This window comes from Tachysurus fulvidraco, chromosome 5, assembly GCF_022655615.1.
Source record: "Tachysurus fulvidraco isolate hzauxx_2018 chromosome 5, HZAU_PFXX_2.0, whole genome shotgun sequence".
In the NCBI taxonomy this organism is placed as follows: domain Eukaryota; kingdom Metazoa; phylum Chordata; class Actinopteri; order Siluriformes; family Bagridae; genus Tachysurus; species Tachysurus fulvidraco.
The window spans coordinates 334,796-353,833 of record NC_062522.1 but is presented as its reverse complement, the minus strand read 5'-3'; the positions used below and the strand labels follow the sequence as shown (position 1 = coordinate 353,833).

Here is a 19,038-nt window from a genome sequence, read left to right as displayed (position 1 = left end):
GAAAGATTCCTCATCGTACTCGGACCAGGTGGAAAAAAAGGTAAACTTTTTTTTTGTATTCCAGACAATGGTCCTCACCATCGAGGGTCGGCAGATTACTTTTTATTCATTTTGTTTAATTTTCCTTACCATTTGTAACACACGTACTGTACAAACAAGGTGTACAAACAGGGTATATCTAAACTTACCCTGGCTACCTGTTAAGTTTAGAACTGATTACAAACTGCTGCTACTTACGTACAAGGCTCTTAATGGTTTAGCTCCCATGTATCTAACTAGTCTTCTAACACGTTACAATCCTTCACGCTCTCTGAGATCACAAAACTCAGGACTTCTGCTAGTTCCCAGAATATCTAAGTCAATCAAACTTTGGAATAGTCTTCCTGATAGTGTTCGGGGCGCAGACACACTTTCCCAGTTTAAATGTAGATTAAAAACTCATCTCTTCAGTCAGGCATACACATAATATATACCATAATATCATGCACTAGTACATCAGACCAGCACATTTTTATGAACAGCAGATATGTTAATCCCTCTCCACTGCTTCTCTCTTTGTACCTATCCCGAGGCATCCAGACACTGTACCAGCTCCCAACGTCCTCTGTGGGACGAAGCCTTTGGACGTCCACTGAGCCGAGGCCGACTCTAAGAATCCTGAGACATCTCCACTTAGACTCTGTGATACTAAGGAGATCTGAAGTCCATGATCCTTACACCAATACAACATTTAACTGACTGCATATTACAATCACACCCTCTAGTGTCACCCATATAAGGATGGGTTCCCCCTTGAGTCCGGTTCCTCTCAAGGTTTTTTCCTTTTCCAATTTAAGGCAGTTTTTCCTTGCCACTGCTGCCTGAGTCATCTCAGACTTGCTCATAGGGGAATAAATACATACACATTGTGAACTATATACATCTAATAATAACCTAGAATTTTTATTCTGTTCATTCTTATTTCTTTTATTATTTGTTATTTCCTTTATCATTAATTATGTTTACCTTCTGCTCTGTGTTTATGTTCTGTAAAGCTGCTTTGAGACAATGTCTATTGTAAAAAGCGCTATACAAATAAACTTGAATTGAATTGAATTGACACACCTCCCCAAAAGAAAAGAACCATCACAAGCATACAACACTAATGTGAGATTTTTTCATTTGAAAAGTATAAACGCATAATACTTGAATCTGTATTTCTTAAATAACATTCTCTTTCACATTTATTAATTAATTTTGTCCCCTCATCCAGGTCAGTCTACCACTGGGGGTAGACCTGGCTACATACAAACAAATACAGGTACACATGACCTTTTTGTATTTTAGTTCTATTTCTATACATTTGTTTTAGCATAAATGAGCTGCACATCATCTGTGAGTTACCATTAAATGTTAACATTTAGCAAATGTTACTTACAAAAATGAGAAAAGTATGCTAGGATACTAATGTGTATTTCAATATTTGATAGAGACATGAGAAGAAATAGATGCTGACTGTGTATTGTATGCATATGCACTTAGGAACGTTATTCTATAATAGCTTTTGTCTTAAATGAGGTCTTAACTGAAATTACCATGGTTACCAAACAGTTAAGATAAGATTTTAAAATTAAGATTTTTCTGTGATACGCAAATGCTTAAATTAGTACATAATGCATTGTTGATAAAAATAAGTATTTCGACATTTAAACTGTAACACACTTCTTTTGGTACACACTTACTTATAATCCCTCATACTGATTCTTTCCCATTTGTTACAGAATTCCAACCAATTAAACTATGCCTCTTCTGGTCCCTTAAATGACCATGTCACAGAAACCAGTTGGCTGAACATCCTTGCTTATTCCCTGGAGCACGATGTAACAGGGGCTTTAATGGAGGACCTGCTGAAGCTGTTAAGGTTGTGTAGTTGTGATGCTGCAAGTATACCACGTAGCATGTACATGCTAGAGAAGGCGTTTGAAGATTTTGTAGAGAAGTCAGAATACCATCATTATTGTGGTTTTTGCAGCTCTTATATTGGCAAATCAATGTCAAAAAAACAGCGAATTAAAATGTCAGATTTGCTCATCAACCCAAACTGTTAGACAAGGTTTAGAGCTGGGTCATTTTTTTATTTATATACCTTTAAAGGATCAGCTTAAAGCTCTTTTGGAAAATGAACCTATTAAAATGATTACACTGAGCAAAACAGAGATGGAATAACAGATATATCTGATAGGAAGTTGTACAAATATCTGAAATCAGTTAGCAATTCTTTCCTTTCCCTGTCATTCAATTGTGATGGAGTGCCTGTGTTCCAGTCATCTAAATTTAGCATCTGGTCCATACTATGCTCTGTTAATGAAGTACCCCCAGAAGGAAGAGGAAAAAATGTCATACTATGTGCCGTATGGTTTGGGTCATCTAAACCACTAATGCCTAGCTTCCTCAAACCTTTTGTGGAGGAATGCAAAAGTCTTGGGCAAACAGGTCTTCAGTGGCAGAATCCGGTAGATCACACAATCAAAACAGCAAAGGTCTATGCATTATGTTCCATATGTGATGCTTTTGCACGACCTTTACTGCAAAATTTCAAACAGTTTAATGGAGAGTATGGATGTGGGTATTGTCTTCATCCAGGTGTTCAAGTGAGAAAAGGCAATGGGACTGTGCGAGTGTATCCTTGTTTGGAGGAGATGCCAGACCTTAGAGATCATGACACAACTGTGCAAATAGGTGAGATTGCCAAAAATAATGAACAAAGTGTTTTGGGCATTAAAGGGCCATCTCCGATTGAGGACTTGCCCAATTTTGACCTGATCAATGGCATGGTCCCTGATTACATGCATTGTGTGTTGCTGGGGGTTTGCCGGCAAATATCCACTTTATGGTTTGATTCCAAAAGCTACAGTAAACCATGGTATATTGGTTTGAACACTGCAAGAGTGGATGGCAATTTATTTGCAATTAAGCCTCCAAGCATTTTTTCCCGGATTCCACGGTCTATTGCTGAGTGTAGGTTTTGGAAAGCTCATGAATAGCAAAATTGGCTTTTATATTACAGTTTGCCAGTTCTTAAAGGAATTCTTCCAAGCAAGTACCTTTGCCACTGGGCTTTACTTGTGGGGGCTGTGAGCATTTTGCTAGGTTCAAATATTAGTAAACAGGATATTGACCATGCTCATGATGCTCTTGAGAGCTATGTTAAATCAGTTCAGATTTTGTATGGTGAAGATCAGATGACCTACAATATGCATTCGCTCCTGCATTTGACTAAGAGTGTTGAGAATCTGGGTCCTCTCTGGGCCCAGTCTGCTTTCATCTTTGAGAGCTATAATGGCTACTTGCTCAAGCAAGTCAAAAGCAGAAATGCAGTGCCTCAGCAGCTTTGCAAAAGAGTTGCATGGTCTCAGGCATTGCCACACATTGCTAAGGCCTGCTTGTCTAATGATGTCTCACCTGAAATTAAATCATTTTACACAGAAATGACCTCCAGTAAACATCATGTAAGTAACTATGCTAGATATGACAGGGTGACTGCACTTGGAGTGCCAAAGATTAGGCCAGTGTCTGAAAATGATACAAATGCATTGCTAGATGTACCTAGAATATCTATTGGCAAGTACTATAACAGAGTAGTTGTCAGTGGAGAGGTAATTCACAGCCAAACATACACAAAGACAAAGAAAAGAAACAACTCCGTTGTGATATTGAAAGATGGCAGTGTTTTCAAGATTTCATACGTTCTCTGTGTCAGTGATGACCAACATCACCTTTATGCAGTTGGCAAAATCGGAAATTGTGCGGTGCAGAAGCTGGTTAGAGGATGTACTGTCAAAATATCACTGAACTTTATGAGGACTGTTCATTTTCCTACAGGATTTGAAAGAGCAGTTGACAGCAATGACATTGTGAGACCATGTGTTTTCATTAATTGTGATAGTCCGGGCCTGTTGTTTGTGAACAAGTCAGAACATATTACTGTAAATAAACAAAGGTGAGTTAAATTTGTTTCTAGACAGATTTAAAATGTTGAAAACTGAGGGGTTGAACATTAGCTGGAATATATTTGACATAACTTTGTACGTTAAGACCAGAAATAGTGAAATTGTGATGTAGGGTTTGAAAGGAAAACAATGTTGATGCATGAAATATGCAACTGTATTTTGTAGAATATGCTTTAATATATAATTTTGTATTATTGTAAAATTGTGCTTGTCTGTGTAGTTTAAATGATATACAGTATATTGTTATTTCCCTACAGAACTCTCTCTGTATGTCAGACAACATTCTTGCAAGAATAAAAACTCAAAAAGACAATTCTCTGTGTTCTTGTGTGTGTGTGTGTGTGTGTGTGTGTGTGTGTGTGTGTGTGTGTGTGTGTGTGTGTGTGTGTGTGTGTGTGTGTGTGTGTGTGTGTGTGTGAAAATTGATTTTCACTTCAGCCTCACCTTAAATCTAGGGATTCCATAACAAGTATAATTAGTAAACTGCACTGTTTTATACATGTCTTAAGAGATATGGTGGACATTCATATTAAATTAGCATAATTTCCCTATGTTTTTTCAGCATGAAAATACATAAGGCTTTAGTTGTATATAGGACATATGATTGAAAGTACATTAACATTATGCAATTTGTATGTGTTTTTGCAGCATATATGTTCCTTACAATATTCTGTTGGAACAGATAAGAATCATGGATGTTTTTAGTACAACTTTTCCATATGGGATACGGCTAAGTACAGTGACCCAGACTCAGAATACGTTCTCTGCATTTAAACCATCCAAAGTGGACACACACACACACATAGCAGTGAACACACATACACACACACACTGTGAACACACACCCGGAGCAGTGGGCAGCCATTTATGCTGTGGCATCTGGGGAGCAGTTGGGGGGTTCGTTGCCTTGCTCAAAGGCACATCAGTCATGGCCGGCGCGACACTCGAACCCACAACCTTTGTGTTAGGAGTCAAACTCTCTAACCATTAGGGGCCACAACCCCCCCCCCCCTTATATATATATATATATATATATATATATATATATATATATATATATATATATATATATATATATATATAAATGAAAAGTTATGAAACTTTTTATCAAAACCCTTCAAATAAGAATAATGTTGAACTGAGATTTTACAGCATGTTTAACTCTGCCAATTCTACATGATATCAAGTATGTGTCACTGTATGTACACGACAGAGATGAGGACGACGAATAGTGACATTAAAGATGTCATTTTAATAAGGAGCAGGTAAATCACACATACTGTACATACAATGTAGTAAAGAGGATAACCGACAATGAGTGAAGACAGTGGTGATGAGTATAAATAGAGTCCGGGTGAACAGACAGGTGAAGACGGGAAAAAGTGTAAAAAGCTACTATTTTTAAACAAACTAGCCAGGAAGCTTAAAAGAAGTGACACTAAATGTTTATTTCATTTAATTGTATAATTGATATCAGGTCTTGACATGTTTGTCAGTTGAGTTCAATATAAATTTTTCAGTAGTTTGTTTTGAATTACTTGTTTTATTCCTGAAATATGGACTGTAGAAGAGAAAAAAAACGAAGTATTATTTGAATGTGCAAGTATCCATTACGGTGTAACATGTACTGTTCATACACAAAATACTATTTGAAATATGTAAACAATATACTCTTAGTATTATAATAAGGACATCTTTATACTTATACTTTTTACTCAAAAGGGTACACATTACTACTACCTTAGAGTACCAATGTTTACCTTAATGTATAACTATACATTTTTGGGGTTAAATAAGGTACAAAGATGTCCTTTTAAGGGTACTGTCCCAGTGGCAAGCTGTTCTATTTCTTTCTGTTTTATAATCATATATAATCATAACGCATATAAAGCATGATTAAAAAAATAAAACCTGTCATTTACACAAGGGTTAACTGAAAAAAAATAACAGATAACAATATAAATTTGCCCCCCCCCCCCCCCACCCCCTTTTAAATGATGGATACGTGCTGGAGGTGAAATTAATTCGAAGTTAGAGGCCTAAAGCTGAATCTAATAAGAATCTTAAAATGAGAAAATGATGGGACATGAAAAGCTAAAAATGAACATAATAGGAAATTACAGGGACTTGTATGAAAATATGTGCGGCACATCAGTGATACAGTATTAATTATGGGGACTTTTGGGGATTAGATCAGATCATTCTGGGCTTGATGAATTTATCTCGATTTGCAATAAACTCTATTTTTGCTTTTGTCATCCTTGGATCTTGTGTGCATTATTTTGGTCTAGGTGTTTTAATACTAATACTTCTAAACACAATCAACACCAAACTTAAATAAGGAGAGATAACAAGAAACAGGTGCACCCGATTTAGCAACACAGCTCCACCCACTGGCCGGCTGTATCAGGGAAGCCGTCACCCCCCCCCCCAAAACAAACAAACAAACAAACAAACAAAAACAAAAACACCAATAATCAAAAAGAATAACAAAATAATAAATCATTATCATGTTCCCAATCAGCATTAATGCCATGTCGGTTACTCTCATAAATCCAGTCCCTCAGTTCTTCATCTCCTTCCAGCAACCTTGACGTATAGGAAGCAAAATTTAAGAAAGGAAAGAAGAAACAGAGACAAGAATATGGGTACACCAGCAGAACAATCACACCGTATGAATATGCGACAGGGCATCAGCAATTAAGTTTTCTGAGCCTTTAATATGGTGAATTTCTAATGAATAAGCCTGAAGGAATAGGCACCATCTCATAAGCCTCTGATTTGGGCTTTGTTGGGAGTGCAAAAATGTCAGTGGGTTATGGTCAGTATAAACGACCAAAGGTCCCTCCGTCGCCCCAACATACACATTAAAGTGTTGCAATGCCCATATTAATGCCAATGCTTCTTTCTCAATAACGGAATAATTTAACTGATATAGATTAAATTTCTGGGAAAAGAAAGCCACTGGATGGTCAATACCTTCCTCGGATTTCTGTAACAAAACTGCACCATTATGTTACTTGCACCGTTGCCTATGTTACTTGCATCTACTTGTAATTGAAAAGACTGCTCAAATTTCTGAGCCGCCAAAACGGGAGCTTCTGTTAACAATATTTTAATCTTCTCAAAAGCCTCCTGGCAAATATGATTCCAATGGAACTTCACGGTTCCACGCAACAAATTTGTTAAAGGTGCAGCCACCACAGAGAAATTCCGACAGAAACAACGATAAAATCCCACCATTGCCAAAAAACGCATACATTTTTTTGTAGTTGGAGTAGGATAATTATCAATGATGTCTACTTTCCCACAAACCGGCTGCACCTGACCTTGACCCACAATCTTACCAAGGTAAGTAACGGTGGCTTTCGCAAACTCACACTTTGATAGAGTTACAGTCAAATAGGCTGCAACAAAGCGATCCAACAAAGCCCGAATATGCTGTAAATGCTCGTTCCATGTGTGGCTATAAACTAACACATCATCTAAATATACTGCACAGCCTTTTAAACCAGAGATGACGCGATTCATTAATCGCTGAAAGGTGGCGGGTGTGTTCCACAAACCAAAACTCATTACTTTATAAGTAAATAATCCAGAAGGTGTAATAAAGGCAGAGATTTCCCTCGCCCTTGCAGATAGGGGTACTTGACAATAACCTTTCCAAAAGTCAAACTTGGCAACAAATTTGGCACTTCCCACCAGATCAATGCAATCCTCAATTCGAGGGAAAGGAAAAGAGTCAGGTTTGGTAACATCATTTACCGTTCGATAATCCGTGCAGAACCGAAAAGAGCCATCAGACTTACTCACCAACAGTGACGGAGATGCCCAGCTAGAAAATGAGGGTTCAGCGATACCATTAAGCAGTATGTAGTCAACTTCATCATCCAAATGTTTTTTCTTATTTGCTGAATAGGAGCAGAATCCCCGACATCAATATCGTGCTCGATTAAATGAGTACATGGTGGAATATCTGAATACAGCGAATCGTACTCCATAATTAAATTGAGTCTTTCCCCATCTGAGTACAATACGATCGTAGTAAAGATTTCAATGTTTGGTGAAATCTTTCTAGAGCTCCCTGACTCTGTGCATGGTAAGCACTGGAAAGATTATGTTTAATGTGAAGTTGTTTTAATATTTGACCAAACACATTAAAAGTAAAATTACTACCTTGGTCCGATTATATTCCAAAGACATAAATAAACTGAGTAAGTGCTTTCAAGACAATTTTCGCAGTAATAGAACGAAGCGGGTAAGCAGACGGATAACGTGTTACCGGACACATAACTGTAAATACACTCAAAAAATAGCACATTGGTTGAACATGATTTAATCGTGGACAGTGGTTCCACGTGATTACACCACATTATCTTAACAATGGATGATGTTCAACCAGCTTGAAATATCTGTGTTCATTTAACATGAACAGATAACATTCACTAAACATGATTTAAATACTTATTTTTAACTTGAATTAATGTTTTTTATTGAACTTCAATTAATCATGCTATCTTAAATTTAATCCTTAATGTTAAGCTGATATGTTTACATCACTTCCAATGAATCCCATTTAGTCAAGTTAATACTATGTTATAAATTAATGAATATTACCCGTTTTCCCCATAATTCAATGATGACTATGAAGGCAGCAAATATGTAATAAATTCTTTTTACTAGGGAACAGCAAACCTCTTACGGGTCACCGTGCTAGCAGTGACCACTAGGGGATGACCCAGAAACAAGCTTCAATTCAACTTTAAAGCATCAAATCCTCCAAAAACACGAAAAAACCTGTTTACCTAGTAGAGTTTATACTCTCAATAATTTTTAATCCCACACACAAAGCACAATATGATTCACAGCCTTCATACAATTAGAAAAAATTTTCGGACAAAACTGACCTAGGTGGCGCTAGACCGGTTTTTCCCTTAACTTTAGACGCGTCTCTTTCTTCACTGGGGTAATATATTCCAACACAAATAATCCACAAAAATCCACACAGGTCCAAGGAATTGAAATCTGTAAGAATTTTAATCCAAAACGCTCTGGTCGCGCCGCAAATATTCCATTAGTGTTCTGAAAACTGGAAACAGAAGTGCGCCATCATCTCGTTTTGCCGCTCTAACTCCTAATTGGGAATTCAAAAATTCAAATAAGCCCTCATTTGAGCCAATCGGTGCTTGTATGGCAGAGATAGACGGCTGAGAAGCCAATGGTGGCATGACCTCATTTTTGGGAACCCGCATTTGACTGACAATCACTCCTTCCAATAGCAATGAAATGGGCCGGGACCTATACAGCTGTTTAGCCAATAAGCAGACGATTCCAACGGTATATGACATGCCGTATGTTCTTTGCCTGTGTCTGCGTGAACTGGATGCGCAGAAGAATTCTTGCGTAATCCCTGACCTTTTCTCCCTCTCACAGCTCAGGGTGTCAAGTTACAGGCCTGTTTTCACACCAGAGTGATAGAGAGAGAGTCTAGGCTTATTTATGGCTTGTCAGACTGAGCCTGCAGCCTTTTATTTCAAAGTTCCAGAAAAATAAGATTAATCAGTTTATCAGAAAAACAACCCAGGCGGACAGGAACTAGAAACTAGAGTTCTACTCTAGTTCTTGTTTCTGAAACTAGAGAATCTCTTCTTTCAAATGAGACCAGGCTCACCCCTGTGTGTCAAAGTATGTGGGAGCTGTACCACTTTTTGTTGGATAATGGATATAGGCGGAGGTCCATAAGGTGTCACACTTTCAAAAACATTTCAAACACTTAACACATTAAGCCAGAATTTGACAATTTATATAAAAAACAAGTGTGCAGAAATGTTTTCCTTTACAATGCAAAATTAAACAAACAGGTTTACATTCTTACATGTACAACAATCCATTAATAAAAAAAAATAGCAAAGTATGTTTGCTTTTAATGCGTTTCACAAAAAGAAAGTAACCTGCAATTCCAAAGAAAAAAATATTATGTTTGGGTTATGTTTGTTCATCAGGCCTCCACTGAAGTGCAAAACTTGATCAAACTGCTTGTGTCCATCAAGCTGTCTGTAAATGTATTCTAATTCCAAAATGTGCCTGGATAATTTTTGTAAAGGAAAAGCAAACACAATGTGTGCTGTGTGGAACATCTTTGAAAACTATTTAAAATACATTGTCATTCAAACGTCTTTCCTTGAAGAACAGTCAGAAGCCATTAAAACAGTCATTGGAAAAAAGTGTTTAAAAGGACAAGTTTGACAAAAAAAAAAAAGTCACCATTAACTAACCCATGAGTCATTGAAACCCTTGATGGTTTTCCTTGACCTTCTTTGGGTGAGTTAAGGACAAATGTAATTTTTAAGGAAACTATTCCTCTTCACATATGCCTTGATGTACAGAAAATAAAATAAATCAAATCAATAAAGGCATTAAAATGTGTGAACATGAAACATGAACATGTTTTGACTATTTGACACAAAACAGTTTCAAGGTAAAGATCAGGGTTTTCATCAGTCCTTTAATGAAGTGTAAAAAGCTTGGTCTTGAGGGCTTGAACTTTGGTGGAGAGTTTGTGTCCATCAAGCTCCAGGAACACTTTTTGCAGGAGTTCAAAGGTGTATCGAGACTCCTTCGGATAACTAAGATTTAGAGTATAAATAAGCCCAATCAGCAATGCAACACCATTAGCTACATTACCAAGCCCTTCTAGTGCTGTAACTCCTTCAAGAACTACTCCAACATCCGCAGGTTCATCACCAACTTCACATCCTTCACATCTGATGACAAAAACGCCCATCACCATTTCTTTGAGTGCAGCTTCAGTGTTGGAAAAATCTACATCCTATAAACAGAAACAAAGTACATTAATACTAATGTACTATAAAATGTATTGTTATACACAAAATATTGTCAGAATATTCAGTCAATAATACCATGTACTCCTTGATGAGATTGTCAGGATCCTCATTTAGGTACACAAACAGGGCTTTGAGGACACACTCCCTCTTAACAATAATGCAGGCACACTAGGGAAAATAAAGAAAATTAGCAACATGTACCAATCAACTAATACATTTTCAAGTCACACAAATCATAAGTTAGAAACAAATGATTAATTTATCTAGAAAAACAATTTTCACAGTTATCATACCTGTGTAAGTCGCACAAGAAGTTTCCTTATCCTTTGTCCCTGAGTTCCACCTCTCTTGGCAAAGATCCTCAGAAGACTTGGAGTGTGTTCAAAATTCTTCTCAAAGCTGGATGAAATTAAGGCAACAGTTGTTACCCGTGCAAACCTAAAACACAAAGAGAAAAACACCAAAACTTTAATGTATGCCCAAAAAAGCTAGCTAGCCTATGTGTTCTAACTTGCTTATATGGTGTAATTATTATTTTTTTTTTACTTATTGGCATTTTAATACATTTAATTTTATGTTAAATCCCACTTAAAGACATTAGGGTGAATTCTTTACCTCCTTTTCTTGGAACAAAGCCGGCCATCTGCTCATAAAGTCAGCAATAAGTGGAGATTCTTTGACAACCTCTTGTCTTCTCAATGCAAATGAAAGGTCCATTAATCTTCTCACAGTTTGCTCGTTGTTGTTCTTCTTAGCCTCAGAAAGAAGGGAGACTCTGATTTGCTCCATGCTGTCAGGAGTTTCACCAGGAAGAAATGAGGGACAAAAGTTTACTTCAGCCTTGTGTGGCTTCTTGACACCAAAAGCTGGATTGCTTACACCCATAGGTTTGTGCTTCATGGAATTAACGGTCACTTCACTACAACCAAGATTTCGCAGCTTGGTTCTGTAATTTGACATTTTACATTTAAGGCTTCTTTTCCAGCCACTGCATCCTGTTAACGATCCCTGTTCCTTAAGGCAAGGATGCCGTTTTATAAGGGCTTCTGCCACTTCATTGAATTCAGCATCAGAGAGGTACAATTTGAATTTGACTATTTCTTCAGCAAGTCCATCCAAAATGTCTGATTTCAGCTTTGGGTCTGGATTCAGTGGAGAGCCTTTTTTTTTGGTATTCTGAATTGCCTTGTTCCAGCTTAATTTCTGCATCATAGGAGAAACGGGGCACAACAAAACATGTTGGCCAAGAAGACCTTGTATTCGAAGTCAACTCTTGGGGGTCAAGGGATGAAGAAGATGATGCTTCAGAGGATGAACTTGAAGACAGAATGTCTGTCACATGATGAGGGAGATGGAGATACTGCAAAAGAGTCACTGAGTTTCATGACCTTAAGGGTGCTTTTGTTCTGAACATCAGTTGTGGAAGTCAGGTTCACAAATTCATTAAAGTCAGGGTCCATGATTTGAAGTCTGATTTCTCCCAACAAATTACACTGTGTCTGTATCTCATTCTTTAATTCTGCCAAAGAACAAGGGACACCATTCTGAAGTGTCACTTTCTGTGCATCGTTCTCTCCCAGAATTACACGCAGGATGATGGTGGAGGTCATATTTACAATCCTGTTTATGAGAAAAAAAAAAAGTGTATTGTTTAGACTGTAGGTACATAAGCTTCATTCATACAGTTAAACAAGAAATATTTAAATGGCATCTGTTATGAATGAATTTGTCTTTTCAGTGACACCAAACGAAGACCTCCAACCTTGTAGTCAGCCAATGAATAGCCATCAGCTAATTCACTTAGTTCAAGAAAGAAAATCTCCCGTGATGGTGAAGAGGTCAGTTCAAAGGCCCTAAAAATGCTCCCTATACCAACCACACAGACCTTTAAGTACAAAACACAGTCCCTTCTGCACTATACACATCTGAATAATCTCTGCAAATTCAGGGAGCCCGTTTAAGAGCGACAAACAACAATCATCCCATTTCTGTAACTGATGCCTTTACTGGTGAGACTTGTGGTGATCTGGATGAATTCAGTGCCTGGGTACTTGTCTTGGATGACCTGTGTTATTTCTGTTCTCAAAACAGTCAGAGGCACTGTTGACACAGTTGACACGTCTAGTGCAGATTTTTCAAGATGGTATGATTTCAAACTGTGAGAAATCATTAGCTGGTGCTTAGCTGCAAGTGTAAGGGGGATATTTTTGAAACAATTGGTAAGCCGAGCAACTTGCTTGAAAAAGCTATGTTTGGATTCGAAGCGCATAGTCCACAGATGCACAAGTGGACCATATGACTTGATAAGTTCAGGATAGTGTTTCAAGAAGTGCTGTTTTGGAATTAACTTCACATCTGGAAAAACCTCCTGAAACCTCTGTCGGTGTTCAGAAATTTTGCCATCAAGGTATGCAATTGACTCAGTGTGAACTGGTGATACCACAAGTTCAACAATATCTTTGAGATCCATAAGCACCAGCCATGCAGGCTCATCTTCTGGCACCATGTGTCCTACAAGCAATGGAAGCAACCTTATCAGGTTCCAGTTCTCGTGAGCACTGCCTCCAATAGTATTCTGGCTGAACATTGAGCGTGGGATTGCATGAGGACTGTTTGTCCTGTCCGTCCATTTATAGGGGAAATTAACACGCTCATTGAGAAATTCAAAGGTGAAGTACTTCTTTGATAAAAGCATTGACAAACAATGCTTAAGCTCAAATGGTACAACACCTTCAAAAACATCATGCATGACATCTGGGGGATAGCCAGAGAGAACATGAAAATGAGCAAGGTGTGTGGAGAACACACATTCTTTTTTTAACACCAAAACAGCAGCTGCCGGTCTGTTGTGCAGATTTCAGGTGAGCATCATAGCTCTCTCTCTAAGGCTAAACCTACCTGACCGAACTTCATTAGTTTGAATTTCCGATCTCTTTCCAGTGCAGAATCTGCAGTAATACTCAGAAGAAAAACTTTCAACATAACCAGCTATGCTATGGGCCCCAAGGTTGTCTGCAATCACAACATGAACAGTACCCTTCACAAAATGACCAACTGAAGGAATAAAAATTCCAACTTCTTCTAAAATGTGCCAGGTCCTGGAGAAGAGGCTCAAGGATTTTACTGAAGCCGTATTCTTTCACGTCATTACTTTTACACAACACAGCTAAGAAAATGGACGACATTGTTGCATGAGAACTTGTAGGCAAATTGCTTAGAATCCAATACACTGCACAGAGCTTGTGTGTTCTCCGAGAGGTACCAAGAGGGTCACACACTTCAAAATCGTCAACGTACAACCTTAACAAAAGTCTTAAATCATCTCCTGCCATCCTGATATGATGAATAAACAAACAGTTTCATTACACTCATATCTGTGGTTTGCCAGTATTGTTTCAATCACATCCTCCTTGGTCAACAGCTGTTGCAGGAACTTTCAAATGGGAACATACTGAAAGGTTTTTCTCTGTTGTGAATCAAGGATGTACTCAACAGGTTCAACACCACAGAAGTGACTTTTATAAAACTCCTTGCGATGATACACTGTGCTTAGTGGACCATGCTGTCCTATTGCTGTGTGCAGTGGATGAGATTCACACACAGCTTTAGCAATGTCTTGAATAACTGTCATCACAGGCAAGACTGTGTTCCTTAAACAGATCTTTGAGCCTGTCACATGTAGCAGTTTGGGATGAGGTACTCAACAAAAAGTGCAGCTCTTCTAAAAACTCATTAACTGCTACGCCTGGAACATGAAATGTTCCAATTTCAATAACATTGCTGCAAAATTTTCAACAATAACACCAGGTAGGGCCTGAACTTCTGCACTGCATTCAAACCGTACATTATCAGAAGCAACTTCATTAACCTGTACACTTTCGTGAATGTCGCTGTCAGACATGTGTTGTAGACGTAGACACTACACCAAACTTAAAGTCACTTAATGAATAGGGAGTATGTTTTCTGTTTTTGTGAGACCTAAAGGTACCATAAACATTTGTCTGAAAATCACAACCAGAAAACATGCAAGTAATCACTTCATTTTTCTTCAAATGTGTACCGATGTGAGCAAAATAATCCTTTTCACAACTAAGTCCACAGTTTGAACACGAAGGACAGCTGAAGGTAGTCAGTTCTGATTGTGCAGGATCTTGATTTGCATGGACTCTACTAAGATGGACCAATAAAGCATTCCATGTCTTAAAAGAACAGGGACAACTTGAATGCATGCATGGGAACGAGTGGCTTCGGCCAAAGTGTTTATGCTTTAACTTGTAATGTTTCAACAAGTTTGATCTAGAAGATGCTGAAAACTCGCAGGTCTTACACTTCCACATATCTAAATGGGTCTTTCAGTGTTAAGCCAAAGAAAATGTGTCAGACAATCTAGAAAAAAGAATTAAAAAAAAATTAGTTGATTGTTGTAGTTCATGGTTTGAAACCATACCAACAATCATTTCTATCTACAGCAATAAGCTATTACGGCCGGGCCATATACACAATTATTTGATATCTTGATTGTGTCATTTCTTAACTAGATTCAATATATCTCTCAATATGTTTGCATTTTCTTTTGAATACAAAAAGTTGGATTTTCTTGTATGCCCATAAAAAACAAAACAAAAAAACAAATCAAGAACTACTTTAGAACAGCTATTATGGAGTAAAATGCAAACGTATAAAATTATATATATATATATAAAAACAAAATATATAAAACATAAATGAATATAAAAAGGGGCAATACTGGACGCTTGGAACAATGTTTTAGTCAAGCATGCTTGAATCTAAAATATACTAAATTTGTTATATTCCAAAATTCTACAATTGTCCTTACAATTACTGCAATATTATCTCTAATATGCATTTTATCTCCCAGCCCTAATGGCTATTCTATCATAAAAGCAGTAGTATCAACAGACATGAAATCACAATGATGCAGATGGATGGACATACAAGTTAACTGTTTGTTTGAGGTTTGATTTGAGTTGTTTGCGTGGTGATCTCTTTCAGGCATAAACAATTGTGCATTCTGTCAAATACATTAGTATAAGCCTACATAAAGCAGTTGGCTAATATTGTTTTTAATAACACCAATGCAAATAGATGGGACACATACCTGTTTGTTTGGCGTTTAATTCAGCTGATAACACGGCGATCTCTTTCAGGCATTAAAGCTGGCAATCTGTCAAATACATAAGTGTCAACAAGGCGTGTGCATCATCAGCGTTGCCATATTATAATAATCACAATACATGTGTTATGATACAATATTATTGCAGTACATTACCCATTTTTGGAAATAGACTCATTTTACAACCCCTCTAGAGAAAAGCAGATGAGGTTTTTTTTTTTTTTAATAAATATGTTCAGACCATCTCTGGGTCTGGCGGAGGCACTTTTAGTTTAGCTTAGCACAGATCACTGAATCGTATCAGTCCAGTAGCATCTTGAGCTTAAATTACCAAATAGTTTCAATAATTTTCCTATTTAAAAGCTTCACTCTTCTGTAGTTACATTGTGTTCAAAAACATTTTTGAGCTAGATGCTACTAGACCAATTGGATTTAATGAAAACTAAAAGTGCCCCCACCAGACCTAGAAATTAGCTGAACGATTCAAAAATGGTCAAATTCATGTTTTTCTCTATGGGAGTTGTAAAATGAGACCATTTAATAAAAAAATTAGTTAGTTTACTATTAGTTTATACAACTTTAAAATGTGTGTGGTTCTGAAAGACACAAATAACATATGAATAACTAAAAAATTATTAGCCATACATACCATTCTAGCAACCAAAGGCGCAAATAACCATTATTGATATTATTAACAATATTCAGTAACCAATAATAATTGTAATTAATGCTTTAAAAATGACACACAACACTTATCAACCACACAACACAACATTGTTATAATATCTTTGATCGATGCCATGAAAATGAACAGAGTGCAAAGATAGATGATTAAACTAACAAACATCTAACATACCTTTTCGTTTGGTGTTTATTTCTGTTAATGGCGCAGGACACGTGGTGATCTCTTTCAGGCATAAAATCATGGATTCTGTCATAAATTCATCCGTATCAGTCGACATAATAAAACAGTTGTTAAAATTGTTTCTAATCAGACTGATGCAAATGGACGAACAAGTTACCTGTTTGTTTGCCGTTTAATTCAGTTGATGGCGCGGTCATCTAGGCTTAAAATAGTGCAATCAGGCCATAAATACATAACATTCAACCAATATAATAAAACTGTTGGCTAATATTTTTTCTAACACTGATGCAAATGGATAGATGAGTAAAGTTAACAGTTACCTGTTCGTGTGCTGTTTAACACAGTTCATCGCGCGGCCATCTCATTTAGGCTTACAATCGTGGATTCTGTCATAATAACACATTAGTATCAAGCGACATCATAAAACAGTTTGTAATATTGTTTCTAATAACAGTGATGGAAATGGATGAACATGTACCTGTTTGTTTTAAGCTTATATTCCAGTTAATGGCATGGCGATTTATTTGAGACCTGCGCAGCATTAACATATTTTATGAATATTGCCGCCAATTGCGTCACAACAAATTTCCGCTCCCTTTAGGTTGAGAATGTGGTTTGTTTTCAGCCTGTTTTGAGATTCAGTCCGGCTGACTTTATAAAAACACACATTTTATATGTGTGATTGACTTTTACTAAACATTATTTGTATCAGTCTGATTTAACAGAAATTTAAGACAAATAACAAACCTAAAAACACCAATAACCATTTAATTGCACTTCTATAATTATAATCAAGCTATAAATTAATAAACAAAAATATTTAAAATAAATTATAAATATTATGCAAGTTATTTTATATATATATATATTTTTATATAATATATATTTTTTTAATTCAGTCAACAGTTTGACTGAGCCAAGTGATTGAAACGTGTATTTTTAAAATGAAAACTTTGTTTAACCAACGAGTGACAGTTTTAAGTCAGTTTAACATAACATGACAATCATGTTGAAATGAAAAATAGCCAAAATGGCATTAATTCAACATGACTTGTTCAGGTAAAGTGAACAAAACTGAAAAATAATTTGGCAAAGGGCCAACACAGTCCACTATTAATTATTCAAAAGGTTGACTCATCACAGGGATTGGATAAAGGGGTGCCGATTTTATCGCCTGGTTGGGTTTTCCTGCAAGTTGGCAAGTACAACACGACTTAATGTAACTAGAAACATCCCGCTGTAATTTCGGCCAAAAAAACCCTTTTAAGAGCAACTTGTAGGTTTTTTAAAAACCCAAATGATCAGATGCATCATGTGCAGTTTGTAACACAAGGTTCCGAAATTTCTGAGGAACAACAACTTGTACAATGGGGTCTCCGATCACCATGTGGTACCCATTTTCAAACCAACAGACCGTCATCCAGGTAATAACCCGATGGAAGGTTGGCAATCGAGTCACATGGAACAACCCAAGCAAACAGCTCATTTAAGGTGAAATCCACTTTTTGTTCCATCACCAGATCATTACACGCTACTGACAAAATTGAAGGAAATTCCAAAGTACCCGTCTCCTTTGGACTGTCACATTTATCAACCGTTTGGTTCTTTGACATGGCCCGTGTTACTGCACAGGACGGCAAAACCGTGGTAATGAACGAAGAATGCCCTTCATTCCTTGATTCATGAATTACTGGGGACGGAGTCACCACCAAGTTCAACAAACAATCTTTCCAAACACTGTTTCCAGCCAAATCATTCTCTAGTATAACCTGTATTCCCTCAACAGGCAAACAAGAACGAACACCAATTTCCACTTCATCCTGAATTAAATCAGATTGCAGAAAAAGCCGATGGAGAGGAACAGACATAACATCCATACCGATGCCAAGTATCAGCACATTATCTCCCGTATACGAGCTGGATGAAAAGGGCAGTACTGACTTTAAAACGAAGGATTCAGACAAACCAAGATTTTTACAGGCACATTTGCTGCAGAATCAAGCAAACCGACATAACCAGTAATAAAAGGATTAAAAGTCGGACCGCAAGGTGTGCAATTTTTTTGCTCATGGGAATGAGAAGGCTGAAATGGCTAAAGCAACAGGTTTAACAGGCGGAAATTGAGTTGGTTTTGGACGTTTCTCTCATTTTTAACATCGAATACTCAATTTACCAATGACCAAATATATGACAATAATTACACAT

General features: G+C 37.1%; 1 long non-coding RNA gene and 1 pseudogene across 1 annotated transcript; both read right to left on the bottom strand.

The window, feature by feature from the left end:
* The window catches only part of LOC113651644, a 125,999-nt pseudogene that overhangs the window by 36,448 nt on the left and 70,513 nt on the right, over positions 1-19,038 (bottom strand).
* On the bottom strand, positions 9,725-17,617 carry LOC113651641. The gene is made up of 8 exons (XR_007140622.1): positions 17,154-17,617; positions 16,991-17,035; positions 16,825-16,899; positions 15,954-16,019; positions 11,450-12,454; positions 11,128-11,272; positions 10,910-11,002; positions 9,725-10,818 (listed from the first exon to the last, which is right to left on the bottom strand). It is a non-coding gene; the product is annotated as an uncharacterized LOC113651641 (long non-coding RNA).